Raw genomic sequence first — 26553 nt, forward strand, 5'->3', positions numbered from 1 at the left:
ACTTAGTTAGTTATTTACCAAGTTATTGTAAATAATGTTACATGCTTCTAAACCCTCCAACCAAAACACAACGCCAAGATCTTGACCTACATCTAGATATTTAGTTTTCTTATGTGATGTACCATCATTCTGAATTTTATGTTTGTCATTTCATTGTTTTCCCAAATACATAGTTCGATCATATATATATACATACATATATGTGTGTGTGTGTATATATATGTATGTATGTATATTATGTTTTAACTTCATAAAAAGGGTATCACTTTTTATTCAGTCTTTTTGGACTCTATCTACTGACTATAGTGGCACTGAAATTTTCTATATTTCACTGTAGCTTATTCATATTGACTATAATATTCCTTTGTGGGAATGTGGCATAGTTTATTCTTCTGTTTTCCTATTTAAAAGAAATGAGTTATTTTCGCTATTATGAAAGCAGTGTTTCTATGAATATTCTTACATGCATCTATTAATATTCAAGAGTTTCTCTTAGTTATGTATCTAGATGTTGAATAGCTAAATCATAGCATATATGAATATTTGATTTCAGGAGGAAATGTTAAAATGTTTTAATAGTGGCTGCATAGTGGTTTCAAACATTTGTTTACTTTATTACTAACAATGTATAGTGGATTCTGTGGACCCAGATCTCTCTTATTCTTTGTTTGAACAGAATTTCTCATTTTGCTGGTAGAATCATTATAAAATGCTATTTAATTGTGGTCTTGATTTGCATTTTCCTGAAGACCAATAATGTTGAACTTCTGTCTATTCCTTTGCCAGTTTTTCTTTTGGGCTATTTGTGCTCATATATTTTTCTTGATACTGATCTAATGTGCCTATTGTAAATATCTTTTTCCAGTTTGTAAGTTAGGTTTAAAATTTCTTTAATTTAAAAATTAATCTTTGATGAGTAAATGTGATTAATCTTAGTATTTTAAGTTTAGTAATTTCTTTTATATAAAATTGTTTTCATGCATTGTTTAAGACACCACACATATATTGAACTCTAAAAATATTCACTTGTAATTTTTTTCAGTGTTCAAATATTTTTTTTTAGATTTAGTCCTAAAGCCTATAACTCCTAAAATATGGAGTTTATTGTTTTAAAATGATGTGAGGAAAAATCCAACATTCATATTTTTCCATATAAATTATTTTTCCAACTCAGTTTATTGAACTATCTTGTCATTCCTACTCATTTATCATATCACCTCTGACCCATGTCTAATATCTGTACTTACATGGCTCAGTCAATTTCTGATTGGTTAACTACTTACTTTGCTTCTTGTACACAAAAACTACATTGTCATATTTGCCATTTCATGAAGAATCATAGTAACTGCTCTACCTCTACTTTTATTCATATATGCTCCCTTGCATGTGTATGTGCACGCACACACACATGCACAACACACACACAATTCTTGGACATTTTTTTTTTTTTGTATTTTTGTATACATATATCCTCCCCCTTTTGAAGCTCCCTCCCATCTTCCTCCCCACCCCACCCCTCTAGGTTGATACAGAGCCCCTGTTTGAGTTTCCTGAGCCATATAGCAGATTCCCATTGGCTATCTATTTTACATATGGTAATGTAAGTTTCCATGTTACTCTTTCCACACATCTCACCCTCTCCTCCCCTGTCCCCATGTCCATAAGTCTATTCTCTATGTCTGTTTCTCCGTTGTTGCCCTGTAAGTAGCTTCTTCAGTACCATTCTTCTAGATTCTGTATATATGTGTTAGAATATGGTATTTATCTTTCTCTTTCTGACTCACTTGGACATTTTAGAATTATCTCTTAAGTTTCCTAACATACCCTTTGAAATTTACATTGAGTCTAAAGAGTAAAGAGAAGTGAGATTTTTGTAATATAGTTCTTTTTATATATGAACACAATTTGCCTGTTCATTCATTTAGTCTTCTTCCGTATCACTCAATAAAGTTCTTATAATTTCCCCGGGAAAGTTCTTTAATGTATATTTGTTAGATTTATTCCTGATTATTTCAATATTATCTGATAGTCTCATAAATGGCATATTCTTTTTATTGCATTTTCTGGTTATTTACTTCTGATAAACAGACATGTGTTACTATTTATACATTAATTTTATACCCAGCTTATAATGCAAGCTTTCATATTGTCTTAAAGAATTTACCCATGTATTCTTTGGGATTTTCACTGTAAACGTAAATATAGACACAGTTCATTAGTTTTGGCTGTCTTCATTGGTTAGAGTTTTAACTTTTTAGGTTCATACCATTTTATAGCCCTCCCCAACTTTGATACATGTGGATTTTCATAGTCTTTCAATTCCAAATATTATTTAAATGATTATTTTGATTTCTTCTTAAACCCATGCATAGTTAGGAGGCTTTCTCTTGTTTCCAAATGTTCTGGAATGTCTTTTTTAGTTTACTTTTTATTATTTAATTCTAACATAATTATTTTGTTATCAAAGATCTTAATCTGTATTAAATTTACTTTTTAACATATTCAGGGTTTTTAAAATTTCCTAATACCTAAACAATTATATAAATTCTCTGTATGTGCTTAAAATGAAATGTGTATTCTTTCACTGTTGAACTTTTTTATGTTATTTTAGTTCAATTTTAAACACATGATCCATCTGCAAGATTCAAATCTGTAATCCTGCAGGCTTTTTTAAAAAAAATGATTGTGCCCTTCTCATGTCTTTGTGCGCTTATTTTACCCCTGGAGAGGGAGTGTGTCTGTGGGATAGAGAGCAATATACTCTGCCTTTTGACAACCTGAATCTCTGCAGCAAAGGCACCAGCAATTTAAATGACTTTAAGCAGATGAAAAGGAGAAGGCAATGGCACCCCATTCCAGTACTCTTGCCTGGAAAATCCCATGGACAGAGTAGCCTGGTAGGCTGCAGTCCACGGGGTCGCTAAGAGTCAGACACAACTGAGTGACTTCACTTTCACTTTTCACTTTCATGCATTGGAGAAGGAAATGGCAAACCACTCCAGTGTTCTTGCCTGGAGATTCCCAGGGACGGGGGAGCCTGGTGGGCTGCTATCTATGGGGTTGCACAGAGTCGGACATGACTGAAGTGACTTAGCAGCAGCAGCGGGCATATGAAAAGAGATAAGAGAATTTGAAAGGAGAATAGAGCAGCCTAATTATTCTCCTAAGCATTTTGCCAAGGGTAAAACTGGACCCATGCTTAATGAATAGAGAACAGATAAGCCCAATGGCCCTGAACCTATGTACAGACCTAAGAATAAATAAGTTGTATCTACCTAAGAACTATAGTCAATTACTGTCTTCCTAAAAACAACTCTTAGGTCTGATTTTCACCCTTCTCCTAGGACATAGAGAATCAGAAAGCAACTGCCCAAAAACTATTATTGCCACTGGTTTTCTGTTTTGTTTTATATTTTTTTCACTTTCTCTCAATAAGAAAAAGAGGGCTTCAGCCCTGTGTTGACTTTACATACTCTTATGACTATCTGGAGCAGAGTTCTTGCTCATGGCGAATGTGGAGGCCAGCAAAGCAGGGTCAGAGGAAAAGCAAAGGCTTTCAGCAGTTCTCCTATCTTACACAACCACTGCTGTGCTGGATCGACTCCTGCCACTAGTCTGCAGAGAAAATCTGCTCCCACGCCCCTCATCCATTTTCTAGTTCCTCAGGGTAAATCTTGCAAGGAGGAAACGGCAGGCTAACAAATTCTGCACCTTGGTCAGGGCCCACTGGCTCAACAGACTTCTCAACTCAGTGTAAAAACTGGCAAATGATTAAACTCCCTGCATCCCTCCAGCTATGACTTGCTTCCCTCAACCCTTTTACAGTCGCTCTTTACAAGAGGTTCTATATTACTTGGCTGTATTTTTTCCATACCTCTTATTCACCTTTTAACCCTTCTAAATTGGTTTTTAGTGTGTTAGTCACTCAGCTGTGTCCAACTCTTTGCAATCCCATGGACTGTAGCCTGCCAGGCTCCTCTGTCCAAGAGATTTTCCAGGCGAGAATACTGGAGTGTGTTGCCATTTCCTTCTCCAGGGGATCTTCCCAACCCAGGAATCAAACCCAGGTCTCCTGCATTGCAGGCAGATTCTTTACTCTCTGAGCCACTGGGGAAGCCCCCCTCCCCCCCAAAAAAAGATATGTGTGTGTGTGTGTATATATATATATATACATATATGTGTGTATATATATATATAGGTCAGTGCAACCTTTTCACCTGGCTACTTCAGTTTAAAGATGTTTCATGTTATAAAATCTACATAGCTAAGCAAACACCGTTCATTTTATAAGAGAGCTGGTTTTAAATTGAGGAGTCAGGGTAATGGCCAAAAGCAGTTTCTGACTTCTGGAAGTATAAAATCAGCTAGCTAATGGCATACTTTTCAGCTGATTAATTTTTTTTTTTTTCCTGCTGGGACATCTGGTATCATTTGAGAACTGTCCAATATGAATATCTGAAGCAGATGGGAACAGCATGGAAGATGTCACATTGGCTTGTGGTTGTAAGTAATATTTGCTTCTTTTCGATAAGTCTTTATTTTGAACACTGTTATTATTTACTCTGAGTTTTAGCCTTAGGCAGTGGTCACCAGTCACAGGTAAAAGTGAGCTTGGCAGCCCACAAGAGGAACTACCTTCCACTGAGCAGGGTCTCCAGGACACTACTTAATGTTGCTTTGATGTTCCCATGTTGTGTGATTAAACACTTGGTGAGATCTCAGGGTTGCCAGCTGGACATGATTTGACACCCTTATTAATCTTGAGAAATGTTCCACGTTCATCCAATTAGAAAAGTTTTGGAAAAGCCCTTGTGCCATGTGTCTCTGATGCTTCCAGCAAATAATGCCAGCTGGCAGTTTTCTTTTCATTAACTGAACTAAATCTTTCCATATAACTCCACAGTTTGTTGTAATTTCATGGGTAAAGATGGTCACTGGAAAGTGAATATTACCTATTACAGCACTTAAAAAATATTGGAAATCTTTAGAGTTCTCCAGATTCCCTCAAGCCGCAATATGATATCTCCTCTTCTGTGATTGCTTTCCCTATGAAGCCTGGCCGTGAGTCTCAATTCCTTGCATCTAGCTTGCTGGTAGAAGTACTCGACTTTGCCAATGTCATGGTCATCAGCTGGGCTCTATGGCAAGGGAATAAAAGAGCTTCAGTATTTTAGCAGTGGCACTATGTTTTTTTGCCTGAAATATATGAGAAGAATCTGACCTTGCACAGATAGGTGGAAGGAGAGGGAGTTTTTTATCTGTAAATGGCCTTTACAGATAAAAGGCCTCTACAGATAATGTAGAATTACAGATAATTCTACATAAAAATTCTACAAGTGGAGGGCTTAAAGGTTTGCTGCAATAACAAATCTGAAATTATACTAATAAACTTCACATAGTTATCTTAAAATCATTGATCTGTCTTGTGATGTGACTAGACCACTTACCCATGAAAAATTTGTAAGATTATATGCTGACCATTTGGAAAATAATGGCTTACTTGTGTTATGCAAATCTTCTAAATGTTGCCACATTTCCTTATTCAGCAACAAAAACTACATTTGTTAATATCACCAATAGTCTCATCAGAAAGTGTGATGATACTGCATCAGTAGCATGTAGTCAATATTAAAGTATGACTCAAGGATCAAAATACAGTAAAATTAGTAATTTTTGCTGCTTCATCAAGGACATTCTTACATGAAACCAGCTAACTAGTTCTTTTTGTTTGTTTGGTTGGTTTTTTTTTTTTGTCCTTCAAGAGTATGGAGGAAAAAATACAACGGCTCTTCTAGGGCCACTGTCCTAATTTGTGCTTAGGCACCAGCAGTCTTCACCGCCACTGTTTTTGAATGATCAGTGTAAATTCAACACCATAAAAAGAACAAATAATGCCTAGTTTTTATCTTAAAGACCCTCTGAAAACAATTCCTATTCTTTAGGAATTGTTATTCTACATAAAATTATTTAATAGAGGCAACAGAAGAAAAATAAAATTTATTGAGCAGTCACTATAAATTAGGGACTAAAGAACAGTAGTCAGAATTCATTTGGTTAAAAATGATTTAAAAATGAAAATAATTAGGCACACAAAAATAAAACTAGCAAATTAGTTGAGGCATAAGAGACTATATTGGCTTACATAAACACGTTGAGGTCGGATGAGAGTATTTCCAGGAACTCATGAACATGAGTTTGAGCAGACTCTGGGAGATAGTGAAGGATGTGGAAACCTGGCATGCTGCAGTCCGTGGGATCACAAAGAGTCAGACATGACTTAGTGACTGAACAACAACAGGAACTCAAGAATAATTGAACGTGGAGAAACACAGCATCTCCAACTCTCATCTTAGCCTATTTTCTGAGCAACTCTTGCCAGAAAATTGGGCCCTTGGCTCCTGGCAACTATGGCTTCATCTTTCTAATTCTCTCATCAGATATGAAATGAATTTTTCCCATTATTAGTTCTAGTATGAAAAATTACATCAAAGATCAATTCATTGTTGGGAGTGTGCCATCTGTGGCTAGGATGGCAGGGGAGAGGTTGAATGGAGAATGGCTTCTGTGATTGGTGGGGAACACTGGAATCATCTGTTTGGACTAAGGAGAGGAATAGTTCACAAGAAATATTGTGGGGGTGGTTTTTGGGAGAAAGGAGATGTTCTTGGAAAATAAATAACTATTACAGAAGTAGATAGATAGATTGATAGATAGATAGATATGGATTATAAGCCAGAGTGAGTCAGCTGAATTTTGAAAATGAGGAACCTAATTGTTAGAATTTTAAGTAACTCCCAGCATCACAAAACTGTTAACTAAGCGAGGTGCTTTTGAATACCTGCTTCCAGATATCCTCACTTTGTTGTGCTGCTTCTCATTGAGGGTATGAATGATTCAAACTATCCATAAAGCTAAGAAAAATCTGACTTTTTTCAACAGATCTTACTTAGTACTGCTTTTTTAGCCTGATATTAATATTTTAAATGTATTAATGATTTGATGGTGGAAATGGTGGATTCATATTAAATGCATATTGGATGTATGGTGTAAACGTTCTGTGATAGCTTGTCCATAAAGAGTTGCTGTAATATTATGTGCTGCCATACTAATAACCTAATAGTTATTGGATATTTACAATGTATTGAAGTCCAAATTTACCACTTTGGACATATAATGATGATTTAATCTTTTCAACAGCCCCACGAACCAGATTACTATATTACCATCCTTTCATAGATGACGTAACTGACTTCTGAGAGGTTATATACTGCCCCCTACCACCACATCACATACCCACGCACATTATTATTCTGGATAGGTTAGACTATTCTGAACAAACAAACCAAAAAGCTTGGTAGCTTGAAAAAACACAGTTTTATTTCTTGTTCCCACTTCCAGTTTATTTTTGGTGAGGGTTGTGGTGCACTGTTTATTATACCCCTCAGGAACTCAATCTAAAGAAACAGCGAACACTTGAGAGGGAGAGAGAGCTTTCTGCAGCATTACACTGGTAATTCAGTGCTCCAGCACTTAAATATGCAACTCCAGCCAGAATTAGTTACATGACCCCTCCCAGTCCCAATGGATACGGAAAAGAAAACCTAAGACATGTCTGGAAAAACAAACATCAAAAGTATTAAATATCTCTTCCCATTGGCCTGAAATTATGGTGTCTGGAATCTCAGTGTTCATTTCTCCAACTGAAGGCATTACTGTTCCTTAACTATAAATTGCCATGAGAGAATAACACACTCATCTGTAATCTAATTAACAATTAGGTTTAAATTACCTGATAATCTATAATGTGCTTTGCATATGTATGAGAATTATGTTCATGATATGAAATGATGACAGGTCTGGCATGCAGTGTCCCATGAGCCACATGCAAGACATTTGGGTTGGATAATAGAAATGTGGAGTGAAAATATAAATGGCATGTGGATTGATATCAAGGACAGACTGTTTATTTTGCAACTGCATAGTAAAGCTTACAAGTACTTTTACCACTGAAGTTCTTTTGAGCAATCTTCCCAGTTCTTCCCAGACTTAAGCCTTAAGGTAAATTCTCAGCAGATCTTTCGTGCTTCAGCATCTACCTGTCTGGTACCCCTAAGGACTTGGTCACCCTGCTCCTGCTCCAAATAGTTGCTCCCTCTAAGGATTAGTGGCACATTTGATATTCTCTCTTTAGATCCTTTCATCTCTCTTTCTTACTAATCATCAAAAAGAAACAAAAGTGTGAGACTGGGAAAGACCCAAAGCATGAGAAATCTTAGTGAGCTCTTCAAAGGCATTATGTTTAATCTTGAGTTTATGGCCCTTTTCATGAAATACGAATAGAAGTGCTTCAGCAATACCCATCCCAACCCAAACAGAAGAATATTTGAGAATGAAATTATATATTCCAAGCAAAGCGTTTTGTAAGTAAGAGTGGTCTCTAGAAAGCTGTTACACTCATATTTATAGATGATTGCAGCTGAAGGATACTGGTTAATATCAGCCAAGGGAAGAGGGATTTAGAATAGAGTCCTGGAAGATGCTGAATGTTTCAGTTGTCTTCTCAGAGTAGAGTCAGGGGTAGTATCACTTTCCTGGCATCATTACATGACAGTAAGTACTGAGTGATGGCAACTAAGGAAGCTCACACAAGCCCTGGTGTCCAAACTTTAATGGGGCATAGTTGACCACCAACATGGCCCATCTGAGTCCAGTTCCTCTAAAGATTCAGCTGTTACTGTGTGACCCAAAACCCCCACCCGAAATCACACTCTTAGACTATCTAGATCATGAATGGCCAGCCCCTACCCTAAATCATATTGTTACATTCACGTCAGAAATGATGTTCTGAGGGTTTAGAATTTGCCTCCCAAAGGCCAAGACCAAATACCAAAGCTGTCCATGTGTGTGTGTGTGTGCTCAGTAGCTCAGTTGTGGCCGACTCTTTGTGGTCCTGTGAGCTGTAGCCCACCAGGCTCCTCTGTCCATGGAATTTCCCAGGCAAGAATACTGCAGTGGGGTGCCATTTCCTACTTCAGGGGATCTTCCTGACTAAAGGGTCAAACCCACAGGGATCAAACCCACATCTCTCGGGTCTCCTGCATTGGCAAGCAGATTCTTTACCACTAGCACCTATACTACACACACACACACACACACACACACACACACACACACAGCTATACCCACATCTTTCATGGTTGAATCACATTCATAAGTCATATTTTTTCCACTGAGGGAAAAATGGAGCAAAAGAGAAATGATATTTAACAACTTTTGTAAATATTCCTCTTTATCAGGATTTTGCAAAGAAATATCAACTATTCCAACTTCTTCAATAGTATATCACACAGTCAATCCTAGAAAGTAAAATCTAGGAAAAGCTCATAATTAACTTTAAAATAAGTGGGGTTAGTTACGGACTTTTCACTATTTTAAAGGAGCTGGCACACTGAACTTTATATACCCGCCTTCCCATTGACCTAATTAACTCAGTCTCTAGAGGCCTTTGGCTTTATTCTGAAGTTCAGGGCATGTCACTGCTGATGAATAAATTAATGGCATAGAGGAATCAAAGTCAAAATTAGCATAAAATTAGTATCCCACTGCTATCTTGAGGGAAAACTAAATTTATTATGAAATCTGTTGATGGACGAATATACTCTGACAAAAATTTTGATTACATTTTTAGATACCTTTGGAATAAAATTGCTATTAACCCTGTGCTGTATCAAAAGCATAATACAGACCTTACTAAATAATTGTTATTGTGTGATCACCCACCATTTATGGTCTTTTTTTTTTTTCCATTTATTTTTATTAGTTGGAGGCTAATTACTTTACAATATTGTAGTAGTTTTTGCCATACACTGACATGAATCAGCCATGGATTTACATGTGTTCCCCATCCTGAACCCCCCTCCCACCTCCCTCCCCATCCCATCCCTCTGGGTCTTCCCAGTGCACCAGCCCTAAGCACTTGTCTCATGCATCCAACCTGGGCTGGTGATCTGTTTCACCCTTGATAGTATACTTGTTTCAATGCTATTCTCTCAGAGCATCCCACCCTCGCCTTCTCCCATAGAGTCCAAAAGTCTCTTCTGTACATCTGTGTCTCTTTTTCTGTCTTGCATATAGGGTTATCGTTACCATCTTTTTAAATTCCATATATATGCATTTGTATGCTATATTGGTCTTCATCTTTCTGGCTTACTTCAGTCTGTATAATGGGCTCCAGTTTCATCCATCTCATTAGAACTAGATCTAAATGTAAGACCAGAAACTATAAAACTCCTAGAGGAGAGAACATAGGCAAAACACTCTCCGACATAAATCACAGCAAGATCCTCTATGACCCACCTCCCAGAATATTGGAAATAAAAGCAAAAATAAACAAATGGGACCTAATTAAACTTAAAAGCTTTTGCACAACAAAGGAAACTATAAGCAAGGTGAAAAGACAGCCTTCAGAATGGGAGAAAATAATAGCCAAAAAAGAAACAGACAAAGGATTAATCTCAAAAATATACAAGCAACTCCTGCAGCTCAGTTCCAGAAAAATAAATGACCCAATCAAAAAACGGGCCATTTATGGTCTTTAAAAAATAATAGCTCAACACGAAGAAAAGTTTTAGCTGTGAAACTGTACTGATGACCTTTTTTTTTTTTTTTTTAATTTTTTTATTAGTTGGAGGCTAATTACTTCACAACATTTCAGTGGGTTTTGTCATACATTGATATGAATCAGCCATAGATTTACACTTATTCCCCATCCCGATCCCCCCGCCCACCTCCCTCTCCACCCGATTCCTCTGGGTCTTCCCAGTGTACCAGGCCCGAGCACTTCTCTCATGCATCCCACCTGGGCTGGTGATCTGTTTCACCATAGATAGTATACATGCTGTTCTTTTGAAACATCCCACCCTCACCTTCTCCCACAGAGTTCAAAAGTCTGTTGTGTATTTCTGTGTCTCTTTTTCTGTTTTGCATATAGGGTTATCGTTACCATCTTTCTAAATTCCATATATATGTGTTAGTATGCTGTAATGTTCTTTATCTTTCTGGCTTACTTCACTCTGTATAAGGGGCTCCAGTTTCATCCATCTCATTAGGACTGGTTCAAATGAATTCTTTTTGACGGCTGAGTAATATTCCATGGTGTATATGTACCACAGCTTCCTTATCCATTCATCTGCTGATGGGCATCTAGGTTGCTTCCATGTCCTGGCTATTATAAACAGTGCTGCGATGAACATTGGGGTGCACGTGTCTCTTTCAGATCTGGTTTCCTCAGTGTGTATGCCCAGAAGTGGGATTGCTGGGTCATATGGCAGTTCTATTTCCAGTTTTTTAAGGAATCTCCACACTGTTTTCCATAGTGGCTGTACTAGTTTGCATTCCCACCAACAGTGTAAGAGGGTTCCCTTTTCTCCACACCCTCTCCAGCATTTATTGCTTGTAGACTTTTGGATAGCAGCCATCCTGACTGGTGTGTAATGGTACCTCATTGTGGTTTTGATTTGCATTTCTCTAATAATGAGTGATGTTGAGCATTTTTCATGTGTTTCTTAGCCATCTGTATGTCTTCTTTGGAGAAATGTCTGTTTAGTTCTCTGGCCCATTTTTTGATTGGGTCATTTATTTTTCTGGAATTGAGCTGCAGGAGTTGCTTGTATATTTTTGAGATTAATCCTTTGTCTGTTTCTTCATTTGCTATTATTTTCTCCCAATCTGAGGGCTGTCTTTTCACCTTACTTATAGTTTCCTTTGTAGTGCAAAAGCTTTTAAGTTTCATTAGATCCCATTTGTTTAGTTTTGCTTTTATTTCCAATATTCTGGGAAGTGGGTCATAGAGGATCTTGCTGTGATTTATGTCGGAGAGTGTTTTGCCTATGTTCTCCTCTAGGAGTTTTATAGTTTCTGGTCTTACATTTAGATCTTTAATCCATTTTGAGTTTATTTTTGTGTATGGTGTTAGAAAGTGTTCTAGTTTCATTCTTTTACAAGTGGTTGACCAGTTTTCCCAGCACCACTTGTTAAAGAGGTTGTCTTTTTTCCATTGTATATCCTTGCCTCCTTTGTCAAAGATAAGGTGTCCATAGGTTCGTGGATTTATCTCTGGGCTTTCTATTCTGTTCCATTGGTCTATATTTCTGTCTTTGTGCCAGTACCATACTGTCTTGATGACTGTGGCTTTGTAGTAGAGTCTGAAGTCAGGCAGGTTGATTCCTCCAGTTCCATTCTTCTTTCTCAAGATTACTTTGGCTATTCGAGGTTTTTTGTATTTCCATACAAATTGTGAAATTCTTTGGTCTAGTTCTGTGTAGAATGCTGTTGGTAGCTTGATAGGGATTGCATTGAATCTATAGATTGCTTTAGGTAGAATAGCCATTTTGACAATATTGATTCTTCCAATCCATGAACACGGTATGTTTCTCCATCTGTTTGTGTCCTCTTTGATTTCTTTCATCAGTGTTTTATAGTTTTCTATGTATAGGTCTTTTGTTTCTTTAGGTAGATATACTCCTAAGTATTTTATTCTTTTTGTTGCAATGGTGAATGGTATTGTTTCCTTAATTTCTCTTTCTGTTTTTTCATTGTTACTATATAGGAATGCAAGGGATTTCTGTGTGTTAATTTATATCCTGCAACTTTACTATATTCATTGATTAGTTCTAGTAATTTTCTGGTAGAGTCTTTAAGGTTTTCTATGTAGAGGATCATGTCATCTGCAAACAGTGAGAGTTTCACTTCTTCTTTTCCTATCTGGATTCCTTTTACTTCTTTTTCTGCTCTGATTGCTGTGGCCAAAACTTCCAACACTATGTTGAATAGTAGTGGTGAGAGTGGGCACCCTTGTCTTGTTCCTGATTTCAGGGGAAATGCTTTCAATTTTTCACCATTGAGGGTAATGCTTGCTGTGGGTTTGTCATATATAGCTTTTATTATGTTGAGGTATGTTCCTTCTATTCCTGCTTTTTGGAGAGTTTTAATCATAAATGAGTGTTGAATTTTGTCAAAGGCTTTCTCTGCATCTATTGAGATAATCATATGGTTTTTATCTTTCAATTTGTTAATGTGGTGTATTACATTGATTGATTTGCGGATATTGAAGAATCCTTGCATTCCTGGGATAAAGCCCACTTGGTCGTGGTGTATGATTTTTTTAATATGTTGTTGGATTCTGTTTGCTAGAATTTTGTTAAGGATTTTTGCATCTATGTTCATCAGTGATATTGGCCTGTAGTTTTCTTTTTTTGTGGCATCTTTGTCTGATTTTGGAATTAGGGTGATGGTGGCCTCATAGAATGAGTTTGGAAGTTTACCTTCTTCTGCAATTTTCTGGAAGAGTTTGAGTAAGGTAGGTGTTAGCTCTTCTCTAAATTTTTGGTAGAATTCAGCTGTGAAGCCATCTGGTCCTGGGCTTTTGTTTGCTGGAAGATTTTTGATTACAGTTTCGATTTCCTTGCCTGTGATGGGTCTGTTAAGATCTTCTATTTCTTCCTGGTTCAGTTTTGGAAAGTTATACTTTTCTAAGAATTTGTCCATTTCATCCAAGTTGTCCATTTTATTGGCATAGAGCTGCTGGTAGTAGTCTCTTATGATCCTTTGTGTTTCAGTGTTGTCTGTTGTGATCTCTCCATTTTCATTTCTAATTTTGTTAATTTGGTTCTTCTCTCTTTGTTTCTTAATGAGTCTTGCTAATGGTTTGTCAATTTTGTTTATTTTTTCAAAAAACCAGCTTTTAGCTTTGTTGATTTTTGCTATGGTCTCTTTAGTTTCTATTGCATTTATTTCTGCCTTAATTTTTAAGATTTCTTTCCTTCTGCTAACCCTGGGGTTCTTCATTTCTTCCTTCTCCAGTTGCTTTAGGTGTAGAGTTAAGTTATTTATTTGGCTTTTTTCTTGTTTCTTGATGTAAGCCTGTAATGCTATGAACCTTCCCCTTAGCACTGCTTTTACAGTGTCCCATAGGTTTTGGGTTCTTGTGTTTTCATTTTCATTCATTTCTATACATATTTTGATTTCTTTTTTGATTTCTTCTATGATTTGTTGGTTATTCAGAAGCGTGTTATTTAGCCTCCAGGTGTTTGAATTTTTAACAATTTTTTTCCTGTAATTGAGATCTAAACTTACTGCACTGTGGTCAGAAAAGATGACTGGAATGATTTCAATTTTTTTGAATTTTCCAAGACCAGATTTATGGCCCAGGATGTGATCTATTCTGGAGAAGGTTCCGTGTGCACTTGAGAAAAAGGTGAAGTTGATTGTTTTGGGGTGAAATGTCCTATAGATATCAATTAGGTCTAGCTGGTCCATTGTGTCATTTAAAGTTTGTGTTTCCTTGTTAATTTTCTGTTTAGTTGATCTATCCATAGTTGTGAGTGGGGTATTAAAGTCTCCCACTATTATTGTGTTACTATTAATTTCCTCTTTCATACTCGTTAGTGTTTGCCGTACATATTGCGGTGCTCCTATGTTGGGTGCATATATATTTATAATTGTTATATCTTCTTCTTGGATTGATCCTTTGATCATTATGTAGTGTCCTTCTTTGTCTCTTTTCACATCCTTTATTTGAAAGTCTATTTTAATCTGATATGAGTATTGCGACTCCTGCTTTCTTTTGGTCTCCATTTGCATGAAATATTTTTTTCCAGCCCTTCACTTTTAGTCTGTATGTGTCTCTTGCTTTGAGGTGGGTCTCTTGTAGACAGCATATATGGGGGTCTTGTTTTTGTATCCATTCAGCCAATCTTTGTCTTTTGGTTGGGGCATTCAACCCATTTACATTTAAGGTAATTATTGATAGGTGTGGTCCCGTTGCCACTTACTTTGTTGTTTTGGGTTCACATTTATACAACCTTTCTGCATTTCCTGTCTAGAGAAGATCCTTTAGCATTTGTTGAAGAGCTGGTTTGGTGGTGCTGAATTCTCTCAGCTTTTGCTTATCTGTAAAGCTTTTGAATTCTCCTTCATATCTGAATGAGATCCTTTCTGGATACAGTAATCTAGGTTGTAGGTTATTCTCTTTCATTACTTTCAGGACGTCCTGCCATTCCCTTCTGGTCTGGAGGGTTTCTATTGATAAATCAGCTGTTATCCTTATGGGAATCCCTTTGTGTGTTATTTGTTGTTTTTCCCTTGCTGCTTTTAATATTTGTTCTTTGTGTTTGATCTTTGTTAGTTTGATTAATATGTGTCTTGGGGTGTTTCGCCTTGGGTTTATCCTGTTTGGGACTCTCTGGGCTTCTTGGACTTGGGTGGCTATTTCCTTCCCCATTTTAGGGAAGTTTTCAGCTATTATCTCCTCGAGTATTTCCTCATGGTCTTTCTTTTTGTCTTCTTCTTCTGGGACTCCTATGATTCGAGTGTTGGGGCGTTTCACATTGTCCCAGAGGTCCCTGAGGTTGTCCTCATTTCTTTTGATCCTTTTTTCTTTTTTCCTCTCTGCTTCATTTATTTCCACCATTTTATCTTCTACCTCACTTATCCTATCTTCTGCCTCCGTTATTCTACTCTTGGTTCCCTCCAAAGTGTTTTTGATCTCATTCATTGCATTGTTCATTTTTAATTGACTCTTTTTTATTTCTTCTAGGTCTTTATTAAACAATTCTTGTATCTTTTCAATCTTTGTCTCCAGGCTATTTATCTGTAACTCCATTTTGTTTTCAAGATTTTGGATCATTTTTATTATCATTATTCTAAATTCTTTTTCAGGTAGATTCCCTATCTCCTCCTCTTTTGTTTGACTTGGTGGGCATTTTTCATGTTCCTTTACCTGTTGGGTATTTCTTTGCCTTTTCATCTTGTTTAGATTGCTGTGTCCGGAGTGGGCTTTCTGTATTCTGGAGGTCTGTGGTTCCTTTTTATTGTGGAGGATTTACCCAGTGGGTGGGGTTAGACGATTGGCTTGTCAAGGTTTCCCGGTTAGGGAAGCTTGCGTCAGTGTACTGGTGCGTGGAACTTGATTTCTTCTCTTTGGAGAGCAATGGAGTGCCCAGTAATGAGTTTTGAGATGGGTCTATGTGTTAGGTGTGACCTTGGGCAGCCTGTATGTTGACATTCAGGGCTATGTTCCTGTGTTGCTGGAGAATTTGCGTGGTATGTCTTGCTCTAAAACTTATTGGCTCTTGGGTGGTGGTTGGTTTCAGTGTAGGTATGGAGGCTTTTGGACGGTCACTTATTACTTAAAGTTCCATGTAGTCAGGAGTTTTCTGGTGTTCTCAGGTTTTGGGCTTAAGTTTCCTGCCTCTGGATTTCAGTTTTATTCTTCCTGTAGTCTCAGGACTTCTCCAACTATACAGCACTGATAATAAGACTTCTAGGTTAATGGCGAAAAGATTCTCCCCCGTTAGGGACACCCAGAGAGGTTCACAGAGTTACATGAACAGGAGAAAAGGGAGGAGGGAGATAGAGATGAGCAGGAGGAGAAAAAGGGGGACTCAAGAGGAGAGACACAGATCTACGCAGCTGTCTGTTCCCAGAGTGTTCTCCGTATCTCAGACACCTACAAGGATTCACAGAATTGGATTGGGAAGAGAAGGGGAAAGGAGGAAATAGAGGTGTTCTGAGATAGAAAACAGAGAGTCAAGATTGGGAGTGAATAATCTTCGGTTTAAAGATAGGGCTTCTCTTTTTTTTTTTTTTTTTGTAAGGTTATAGTGTAGTGAAAATGAAAATGAAGAGTAGTAGAGGAGTACTAGAGGACTTTAAAAGAAATAAGAGAAAAAGAAAAATAGAAAATAAAAGAAAACGGAAAGAAAAAAAAAGAAGAAAAAAGAAAAAAAAAGAAAAAGAAAAAAAAAAACAATAAAAAAGAAAGAAAGAAAAAAAAAAATTTTTTCCCCCTAATTAAAAAAAATCGTAAAAATCTATGAAAATGAAAGTTAAGGAGTAATGGGGGAGTAATAGGGAATTTTAAAGGAAAATAAAAGAGAAAAAATAAAAAAGAAAAAATATAAAAAGAAAAAAAAAATTTTTTTTTTTCCTTACTTAGAAAAAAAAGTAAAAATATATCTAGGAATTTCTCTGGAGCTGTTGCGGTCAGTGTGGGTTCGGCTCAGTTTCAGATAGCTCCTCGTTCCAGCTTACACTTCTCGATATCTACAGGGCCCTTCCGGTGAAGTCGGTGTTTTCTACAGGGATTTTAATCTGTTTCACCAGTCCCTTCTGAAGCGGTTCCCTTTGTTTATTTGGCTTCTGTTTGCCAGTCTCTTCAGAGCCTCATTTCCGCCCTGACACAGGCAGGCGGAGGTGGACTCTTATTCAGGTAGCTAGTTCCGTTGAGCTGCTGGGAGGGGCTGACGCTGCGGGGATGGGCTGGCGCTGCGGGGCAGGGCTAACGCTGCGGGGAGGGGCTGGCGCTGCCAGGAGGGGCTGACGCTGCTTTCTCCGTCTGCGCTGCTCAGGCTCCCGGCTGTTCTATATGGAGCGCGCCCCACGCTGCGCGAGGTTCCAGCCCTCGGGTGTTACGTGTTACACAAAAGCGCGGAAGGAAAAGCTGCGCCTGCTCTCTGTGCCTTCCCCGTCAGAGCGGTCCAGGCAGCGAGGGGCTTGATGGGCGCGCTGTCCCCAGGTGTGGCGCACTCACTCCCTACAGCGGACCAAGTCTCAGTTTCCGCTGGCGCCAGTCGGGTGCGCGCGCCTTCCGCCCTCTGCGTCCCCAGCCCCAGTCCCCGCCCGCGCCGGTCGGGTGCCTGCGCCCTGTGTCTCACCGCGACCTTCCCCTCCCCTCTGCCTCCTGCCTCCGGCGGGGCTGGCCCGGTCCGCAGCCTGCGACCTCTTCTCGGGACTTTCTCCGTCCCTTTGTTCTGCGAACGGCCGGCAGTGTGTTCCGGCCGGTTAATTTTCTCTCTCTTTTGGTCTCCCACAGTTCAAGTTGGCACCTCACAGAAGCTCCCTCCGATTGTCTTCAGGGCACTCAGGCCCGGACCCTAGCCCAAGCAAGGCCGCCTAAGACTCCCTTCCCGGGACGGGTCTCCGTCCTTAGCTCTTTTGTCTCACTTTTTATCTTTTATATTTTGTCCTACCTCCTTTCGAAGACAATGGGCTGCTTTTCTGGGCGCCTGATGACCTCAGCTAGCGATCAGAAGTTGTTTTGTGAAGTTTGCTCTGCATTCAGTTATTCTTTTGATGAATTTGTAGGAGAGAAAGTGGTCTCCCCGTCCTACTCCTCTGCCATCTTGGCTCCTCTGATGACCTTTTAAATTGATTTTATTTATGTTGATCTGTGGAGACTGGATAAGGGGTGAGGGAGCTCTTACATTTTAATGCAGTTTCTAAGGATCCATCATAATGTAGGATCTTAAGGAATCAAAGGAAAGAATATACATCTAAGTGGGCTTCAGATAGTAGAGATGCTAAGAACCAGTGTGGTAAAGAAATATGCACTCAGAAATAACCAACACATCCAAAATGTATCTTTTCTACAACTCTGTAACTTTTATTATTCTTTAGAGTGTGCTATACCAGAAAGATTTTCTAAGAGAAAAATAGTAGCCTTGGAGAAAGGAATATTGTACAACAACAAAATTAAGTGTAATTATTAGAACCTGCTTCCCGTCTATTTGTCTCCCAGTTTCTCATATTTCTTATGTTTATTAATTTTTATAATTAAATAATGTTTATTTTACTATTAATTTCTTTTGCATCTTATAAACAGATTATCTCTAAGTAAAGTAGGGCTAATTAATATTCAGGGAAGACCATTTAAAGCACCTGGTAAACACATGCCTGGAAGAAAACGTGATCTAAGATCACTTAGATCTAAGATCTAAGATGTATTCAATAATCACACAGAAGAGGAGGTTAGAAAGTTATAATTTAATATTATGACTCTGAACTTCATTGTGTATAAAACAAAAATCAGACAAGGTGTTTTTCTCTCTTGCACACATGCCTTTGGAGATGCTGCCAATTTTGATGTTTAGAATCCTTTTTATAATGTAAATAAAACAGTAAATCCTTTCAGAGGGTAGTGCCAAATAAAGGTTTGTGTCTTCTAAAGTGGTATCGTGCATTGTATCATATTAAATAACTCTTTAGCAAGTCACATTTCTCTGTGTTGGTTGTCAGGAAATTCAGAGGTAATAACTTTCTGTTACAAGTCTTGTTATGGTAGTGTTTCTCCTGGGAGAACATGACCTTCAACAATATAAGGAAATTCAGACCCTCTGTTTTAAATCTGAAAATAGACCCTGGAGACAGGAAGAGAGAAATGACTAGATATTTCAGGTTTTCTTCTGTCAACACTGCTGTTCCCTTGGTTCATCATGCCTGAGCCTAGGCAAGAAGGATATTTCCATTAAAAGATATTTCCACTAAACACTAGGAAGTAGCAAAGAGAACATAAAGAATGGGTGTAAACAGTAGTAGCAGTTTATCTTACAACTTCCCTGCTTCAGATTCTCCTACAGTCTATTTGCTACCAATGTCTTTGAACTCCCCAGGGCCCATTCTGCATCCTCTTCCATGAGGGAAAAGGTGATCCCTCACCTATGTTCATCATTTCCTGGTGAAACTTTGGATGTTCTTTTATTTGTTTTAATACATTTTTTTCCAATATTTTCTTAACTTCGTTCTTTTTTTTTTTTTTTGGCTTCTCTGTGGGACTTGCAGCATCTCAGTTCCTGGACCAAGGGTTGAAGGCAGCCATATCAGTGAAAGCCCAGCCTAGAATCCTAACCACTAGACCACCAGGGAACTCCCTACTTTTTTTTTCATCCTTTTACTCCAACCAAAGTATTGTTGATTAACGTTATCGTGCTAATTTCTGTTGTATTGCAAAGTGACTGAGTTATTCACAAATATACATTGTTTTCTTAATACTCTTTTTCACTATGGTTTAATCCCAAAGATTAGATATAGTTTCCTGTCTGTACAGTAAGGCCTTGTTGTGAATCCATCCACAATGTGATAGTTTGTGTCTGAATTTGTGTGCTTTGTGCTGAGCCACTCAGTCGTGTCCGACTCTTGTGGCCCCATAGACTGTACTGCCAGGCTCCTCTGTCCATGGGATTCTCCAGGCAAGAATACTGGAGTGGGTTGCCATTTCCTTCTCAAGGGGATCTTCCTGACCCAGGAATTGAACCCGGGTCTCCTGCATTTCAGGCAGACTCTTTACTGACTGAGCTACGAGGGATAGCCAGTTTGCATCTACTAACTCCTAACTCCCAGTCCAGCCTTTTACCTCCATCTCTGCTCTTTGGCAACCACAAGTCTGATCTCTGTGAGCCTGTTTCTGTTTTATAGATAAGTTCAATTGTGTCATATTTTAGATTCCACATATAAGTGATATCACATAGCATTTGTCTTTCTCTTTCTGACTTGCTTCACTTAGTATGATAATCTCTATGTCCATCCCTGTTGCTTCAAATGGCATTACTTAATTATCTTTAGGCTGAGAAGTGTTCTATTGTACACATGTACCACATCTTCTTTATCCATTCATCTGTGAGTGGACATTTACTTTGTTTTCATGTCTTGGCTATTGTGACTAGTGCTGCTATGAACATAGGGGTGCATGTGTCTTTTTGAATTATAGTTTTGTCCGGGTATATGCCCAGGAGTAGAATTGCTGGATCATATGACAACTCTAGTTTCAGTTTTCTGAGGAAACTCCATATTGTTTTCTGTAGTGGCTACACCAGTTTACATTCCTGCCAACAATATAGGAGGGTTACCTTTTCTCCACACCCTCTCCAGTATTAATTATTTGTAACCTTTTTGATGATGGCCATCTGACCAGTGTGAGGTGGCACCATTGTGAGATGGTCCTAGTTTTGATTGGCATTTATCATTTTATTAGTGATGTCGAGCATTTTTTCATATGCCCTTCCACTACCTGTTTGTCTTCTTTGAATAAGTGTCTATTAAGGTCTTCTGCCCTTTTTTCAGTTGGGTTGTTTGTTTTTTGTTATTGAGTTATATGAGCTGTTTGCATATTTTGGAGATAAAATTCTGTCAGTCTCATCATTTGCAAATATTTTCTCACATTCTATAGGTTGTCTTTTCATTTTTTATGGTTTCCTTTGTTGTACAAAAGCTTGTAAGTTTGATTATGCCCTATTTATTTATTTTTGTTTTTATTTCTATTGCCTTACAAGGCTGACCTAAGAAAACATTGATACTGTTTATGTCAGAGAATGTTTTGGAGCCTGGCTACTTTATAATGCTAATGGATGCTTCCTGAGGGATCGAAGCCTTAGTTTCCGATTGGACTGGTAAAGCATGTAAGTGCCTTATGATTACAAAATTCCACAGGCCTTAGGAAATTTGGTCTAAGAATGAATAGTTTACTGTCCATTTCCATATTAAAGAATGTAAAATTATTTTGCATCTCTGTGAAATAGCAACTCAAAGTAAGGGTAAACTTGATCTGTTTTCAATTTCAATATTTCTTGCTTTACTTAATTATGATGCATATTTGCCCTCTCTCGTCTCCTGTTTTATTGTCTTAGGTCATATGTTTTGAAGCAGGCAAGAGGATATAGGACAAAACTCTCCAAAAAGTGAGTCATATACAAAAATCATTCTTCTAGGGGCAAAGGCTGAGATTTTGTGATGCAAGAGAGCTGAGAAAAAACTCTATATATTCACCATATTCCAATGTGTAACAGTGCTACTTCATTTAATAACCTTGTTGCATCCTGTCTTCTCCCTGGAAAGAGATAGGTGACAGCATGACATTGCTCAATGGAAGATTTTCTGGTTTTCATCATGTCAAACAATCACTACATAGTAAACTGAATGGTAAAATGGCAAAAGGGATAAACAAGTCTATGAGCCCAGCTACAGAATGGGGACTTTGCATTTGCTGTGACACAAAACAACAACAATCTCTTGATGTTTATTATATCAAAACTGCATTATCTCTCTGGACTATTACTGTCCTAATGGACTCTATACATTTTGTTTCAACTTCACTTACCTCCGTGATACATCAATAATGATGTATTGCTATGAATACTGCACTTTCCACAAGGATGGGGAAAATTGTGATTAATATTAATACATGTTGTGAAAGTGCTACACTAAATATGCCAGCAAATTTGGAAAACTCAGCAGTGGCCACAGAACTGGAAAAGGTCAGTTTTCATTCCAATCCCAAAGAAAGGTAATGCCAAAGAATGCTCAAACTACCTCACAATTACACTCACCTCACATGCTAGCAAAGAAATGGTCAAAATTCTCCAAGCCAGGCTTCAACAATACATGAATTGTGAACTTCAAGATGTTCAAACTAGATTTAGAAAAGCCAGAGGGACCAGAGATCAAATTGCCAACATCCATTGGATCATAGAGAAAGCAAGAGAGTTCCAGAAAAATATCTACTTCTGCTTTCTTGACTATGCCAAAGCCTTTGACTGTGTGGATCACAGCCAACTGTGGAAAATTCAAGAGATGGGAATACCAGACCGCCTTACCTGCCTCCTGAGAAATCTGTATGCAGGTTGAGAAGCAACAGTTAGAACTGGACATGGACCAACAGACTGGTTCCAAATTGGGAAAGTAGTACGTCAAGACTGTATATTGTCACTGTGCTTATATGCAGAGTACATCATGAGAAATGCCAGGCTGTATGAAGCACAAGCTGGGATCAAAATTGCCAGGAGAAATATAAATAACTTCAGATATGCAAATGACACCACCCGTATGGCAGAAAGTGAAGAAGAACTAAAGAGTCTCATGACGAAAGTGAAAGAGGAGAGTGAAAAAGTTGGCTTAAAACTCAACATTCAGAAAACTAAGATCATGGCATGTGGTCCCATCACGTCAAGGCAAATAGATGGGGAGACAGTGGAAACAGTGGCAGACTTTATTTTTGGGGGCTCCAAAATCACTGCAGATGGTGACTGCAGCCATGAAATTAAAAGTCATTTACTCCTTGGAAGAAAAGTTATGACCAACGTAGACAGCATATTAAAAAGTAGAGCCATTACTTTGCCAAGAAAGGTCCGTTTAGTCAAGGCTATGGTTTTTCCAGTGTTCATGTATGGATGTGAGAGTTGGACTATAAAGAAAGCTGAGTGCTGAAGAATTGATGCTTTTGAACTGTGGTGTTGGAGAAGACTCTTGAGAGTCCCTTGAACTGCAAGGAGATACAACCAGCCCATCCTAAAGGAAATCAGTCCTGAATGTTCATTGGAAGGACTGATGTTGAGGCTGAAACTCCAATACTTTGGCCACCTGATGCGAAGAGCTGACTCATTTGAAAAGACCCTGATGCTGGGAAAGATTGAAGGCAGGAGTAGAAGGGGACAACAAAGGATGAGATGGTTGGTTGCCATCACATCCTCAATAGGCTTGAGTTTGAATAAACTCCGGAAGTTGGCGATGGACAAGGAAGACTGGTGTGGTGCAGTACATGGAGTCAGAAAGAGTTGGATGCAACTGAGCGACTGAACTGAACTGAGCTGAACTGAGAGATTGGAAATGTGCGTGTATTATCTGTCTAACCTGATTGAATCACTTGAGTCTTTATGCATTCTATTAGTTTATTATACCTGTTGTAACAAATTGTCACAAACTTTGTGGCTTAAAACAATAGAAATGTATTATCTCACAGTTTTGCAGGCCGAAAGTTTTAATTACACATCACTGGGCTGAAATCAAAGTTTTGACAACACTGTACACTCTCCAGAAGCTATCTAAAAGAGAATCTTCCTTGTTTCTTCTAGTCTAGTAACTTTCAGCATTCGTTGTCTTTTGTCTCTCTACTTTGTCGTCACATCACCTAATTCTCTTTGTATAGTGTAATTTCTTTGCGATTCTGTTTTAAGGGCATTTACTATTGCATTTAGGATACACCAGTCTTATTTTAGCTACATCTGGATAGACTTTCTCTCAAATATGGTGACATTTACAGATTCCAGAGATTAGGACCTGATATTTTAAGGAGAGCATTTTTAGCTTTCCACAATTTATGATCTGGCTTCCAATGAGTCATATACATCCCTCTTGCAGAATGCTTTCATTCCATCCCAACATCTCCGCAAATCTCAACCCATTAGAGTATCAACTCACGTCTAAAAATCCCGTCACATTTTCATTAGTTCCACAGTCTCAAATATTATCTGAATAATTCAGTCAAGATGGGGGAGATTCTGGGTATGATTCATCATCAGATAAAATTTTTCCCCATCTACAGACCACTGAAGCTGGAAAACAAGTTATCTATTTCCACAAGAGTAGTGGGACACGTACAGTACAGCAGTTATAGCCATTCCCATTCCAAAAGGGAGAAAATTTTTTTTTAAATATGTCATCAGTTTCAAGCAATTTCAAAATCCAGTTGGGAAAATTTCACTAGGTTTCAAGGCCTAGAAGTAAATCCTCTGTGGCTCTCACTTTGCCCAACAGCTCAAGTCTGTCCTGTCACAGTCATTCATAAGATTGTACAGGAAGCAGTGACCAAAACCATCCCAAAGAAAAAGAAATGCAAGAGGGCAAAGTGGTTGTCTGAGGAGACCTTACAAATATCCATGAAAAGAGGAGAGAAGGGAAAGATATACCCAACTGAATGCAGAGTGTGAGAGAATAGCAAGGAGAGATAAGAAAGCCTTCTTGAATGAACAATGCAAAGAAATAGAAGGAAATGATGGAAATGGGAAAGAGTAGAGATCTCATCAAGAAAGTTGGGAGTTATCAAGGGAACATTTCATACAAGTATGGGCACAATAAAGGACAAAAACAATAAGATCCTAACAGAACCAGAAGAGATTAATAATACATGGCAGGAATACACAAAAGAACTATTTTAAAAAGGTCTTAATGAGCCACATAACCACAATGGTGTGTTCACTCACCTAGAGTCAAACATCCTGGAGTGTCAAGTCAAGTGGGCCTTAAGAAATGTTATTATGAACAAAGCTAGCAAAGGTGATGGAATCACTGCTGAGCTATTTAAAATCCTTAAAGATGATGCTGTTAAAGTATTGTGCTCAGTAGTCAGCCAATTTGTAAAACTCAGCAGTAGCCACAGGACTGGAAAAGATCAATTTTTATTCTAATTCCAAAGAATGGCAATGCCAAAGAGTGTTCAGACTACTCTACAGTTGTGCTCATTTCACATGCTAGTGAGGTTATGCTCAAAAGACTTTAATCTAGGCTTCAGCTGTACATGAACTGAAAAGTTCCAGGTCATTCAAAGAGGCAGAGGAACCAGAGTTCAAATTCCCAACATTCGTTGGATCATGGAGAAAGCAAGGGAATTCCAGAAAAACATCTACTTCTGCTTCATTGACTATGCAAAAGCCTTTGATCGTGTGGATCACAACAAACTATAGAAAATTATTAAAGAGAGGAGAGTACCAAACCACCTTACCTGTCTCCTGAGAAACTTGTATGCAGGTCAAGAAGCAACAGTTAGAACCTTACGTGAAACAACTGACTGGTTCAAAATTTGGAAAGGAATACAACAAAGCTCTATATTGTCACCTTTATATGTGAAATGCTAGGCTGGATGAATCACAAGCCAGAATCAAGATTGCCAGGAGAAATATCAACAACTTCAGATATGCAGATGTTAGCACTCTTATGGTAGAAAATGAACTAAAGAGCCTCTTGATGAGGATGAAAAAGCTGGCTTGAAACTCAACATTCAAAAAATTAAGGTCATGGCATCTGGTCCTATCACTTTGAAAGGTTGTTGCTGAACAATAAGACACCGGGATTCTTGGCCTCTGGAGGAGACGAATTCAATCCGGGGCCAAAGGTGAGGCTGGATTGCTCAGAGCTCTTGTGCAATAAAGTTTTGTTAAAGTATAAAGGAGATAGAGAAAGCTTCTGACATAAGCATCAGAAGGGGGCAGAAAGAGTACCCCCCTGCTAGTCTTCAGCTGTCTGTTATATAGTCACTCGCAGTCTGTTAATGAAAAGAAAGGAATGTCTTAAAACTCAGAATGGCACCAGATAATTCATCCCAGGCTGTAAAACGATTGACTTAAATCTTGTAGAAGGGCAGATTACCACACAAATAGTTTCGTTTACATAGATTAGGGGAACAATATCTGAGTATAACATACTGGTTTGTCAAGTAGTTTGAGCCATTTGGCGGAACCAACTTGAAGACAGAGTCTGGAGTACATTAACATAGCTTAAGACAAACATTTCCATAAGAAAAAATGTATTGGTTAACTCAAGGTTTTGAGAATAGTTAGCTTCAGGTGAAACCAGGTGTCATGGCAACACAGCATTTTAAGAGAAACCTCCTTTTAAATGTGTATAGAGAAGGAAAAAAAATATCTCTAGTTTGTTTCCTCCTGCTGCTTAAAAGAGATAAAAATGTCTGGCACTTGCAGCCTATTTCCTCTGTTTGGAGACCCCTGGCCTTCCTGCCTGTTACCCTCTCAACTTCATGGCAAATAGATGGGTAAAAATTGTAAGCAGTGACAGACTTTATTTTCTTGGGCTCCAGAAGCACTGCAGATGGTGACTGTAGCCATGAAATTAAAAGGGGCTTGCTCCTTGGAAGGAAAACTATGACAAATTTTGACAGCATATTAAAAATCAGAGCCATCACTGCCGACAGAGGTCCATATAGTCAAAGCTATG

This window comes from Cervus elaphus, chromosome 15 (assembly GCF_910594005.1).
Source record: "Cervus elaphus chromosome 15, mCerEla1.1, whole genome shotgun sequence".
NCBI lineage: Eukaryota > Metazoa > Chordata > Mammalia > Artiodactyla > Cervidae > Cervus > Cervus elaphus.